Raw genomic sequence first — 2,191 nt, forward strand, 5'->3', positions numbered from 1 at the left:
TCAGTTCAGGGACCACTTGCGTAGACCATAATCTCACCAGAAAATTATTACAAGTTATTTCATTACAGGGCTCCAAGGAGCAAACATTTTCACTATGATATTTTCAGTTCAGTTATGCACGTACTATAATTACCAATGAAATGATATTTTACGTTACACCTCAGTACAGGAAATTTTCACTTGCATGCTATTTTATTATTTATTTACTTGTTATTTACGATATATGCATGCTGAGTCTTTAGGCTCACTAGACTTGATTGTTGTAGGTACTGATGATGTCGGGACCGAGGGCGGGGATCAGTGAGCCAGCTCGAGTCGGCAGTAGTGCGACCCGAGGACCTCACTTTTTAGCATTTAATATTTTTATCGCTCAAACATTTTTATCTACCGTTGGATAAATTTTTACAGTTATTTTTACAATATTAATTTCTTCCGCTGCTATTTTTAAACATGATACGTTATTCAACAATTTATTTTATGAACTGGATATTTTATTTAGTTTAAAAGAAAATTTTAAATTTTTCCGCAAATTTTCAAATACGGATTTTTAGGCCTCTACATTGTTAGATNCTGTATAGGGTTGCACTAATACTGACCTCGAGAAGCTCACGAAGTCACGTCTTCGGTCTGTAAGTTTTACATTTACGCATTTTATTTAAAGCATGAATTATTTAACAACATGTTTTCATGAATTATTTTACGTCCCGATTTTTTTTTATTGTTCAGTATTTAAATTTAAATTAAATTATGGAATTATGCATGTTGGTTACGTATGGGTTTTGTATGGAACAGTATGCCTTCTAGACGCCAGGTTGGACGGCCGAGAGGTAATGATGAGCACCGTCATGAAGACGGTGAGGATCGAGGACAAGGGGGATTCGGACCTCCACCCCCTCCACCCGACATGAATGCCCAGATGCTAGCTGGGATGACTAGGTTCTTCGCACAGTTTGCGGGGGACAATGCTGGAGCAGCCAGGCTGACAAGGCCCGAGGCTGTCTATGAGAGATTCATGAAGATGCGTCCTAAGGAGTTTTTAGGGACGACGGACCCCATGGTTGCCGAGGGCTGGATCAAGTCCCTCGAGGTTATCTTCGAGTTCATGGAGCTTGGAGATGCAGATCGAGTTCGTTGTGCCTCTTATCTGTTCGGAAGAGATGTCCGCTTATGGTGGGAAGGAGCTTCAGTAGCCCTGAATCTGGCTACACTGTCTTGGGAGCGCTTCACGGAGGTATTCTACTCCAAATATTTCACGGAGGAAGTGCGCACCAGGCTGACCACTGAGTTCATGAGCCTGAGACAGGGAGATATGACTGTTACGGAGTTCATCCGTAAGTTTGAAAGGGGCTGTCATTTTGTGCCCCTGATCGCGAATGATGCTAGAGCCAAGTTAATGCATTTCTTGGTGGGTCTACGGCCGATCTTGCGCCGTGATGTTAGGGTGTCTGACCCTACTTCTTATGAGGTCGCTGTCTCCAGAGCCCTAGCCGCAGAGCAGGATCAGCGTGATATTGAGAGAGATCGCTTGGGGAAGCGACCAGCCCAGGTACCACACCGCCCTCCTCCTCAGCAGCATCAGCAGCAGAACAAGAGGCCTTTTCACGGGCCGCCTAGAAACAGAGGTCAGCAGCAGCAGCAGCAGCGGGGACACCCAGCCCCGAGGACTTTTGAGCATCCAGTTTGCCCTAAGTGCTCACGTCGCCATCCTGGAGCATGTATGTTTGGCTCAGGAAAGTGTTATAAGTGTGGTAGTCCAGACCACTTATTTCTGCAGTGCCCTCAGAGGAATCCGCCTACCCAGGGCAGAGTTTTTGCCCTTCATGCGACAGAGACGGACCCGGAGTCAATGCTTATGACAGGTATCTTAATGCTTTCAGTTAATTATTGAATTTCAATGTTTTGGGAATTGGGATTGAGATTTTGAACTTAGAATTGCGATAGGATTGCATGCTCTACTCAGTACCATTTTCGGGAATTAGGTTAGAAGAACTCTGGCCTTTGCATGTCTATAAGTTAGTTCTTGTGATTATTGTGTTCAACTTAGAGTTCCGATTTTTCAGGGAGAATTTTTATATCTGGTTCCGCTACGAAGGCCTTGATAGATTCAGGGGCCACTCACTCATTTATTTCGGGGGTTTTTGCTAATTTCCTCAAGGTCAAGACAGTTGGGCTAGATGTAGCCTATTCAGTA

Source organism: Primulina huaijiensis, chromosome 10, assembly GCF_012295235.1.
Source record: "Primulina huaijiensis isolate GDHJ02 chromosome 10, ASM1229523v2, whole genome shotgun sequence".
Lineage (NCBI taxonomy): Eukaryota > Viridiplantae > Streptophyta > Magnoliopsida > Lamiales > Gesneriaceae > Primulina > Primulina huaijiensis.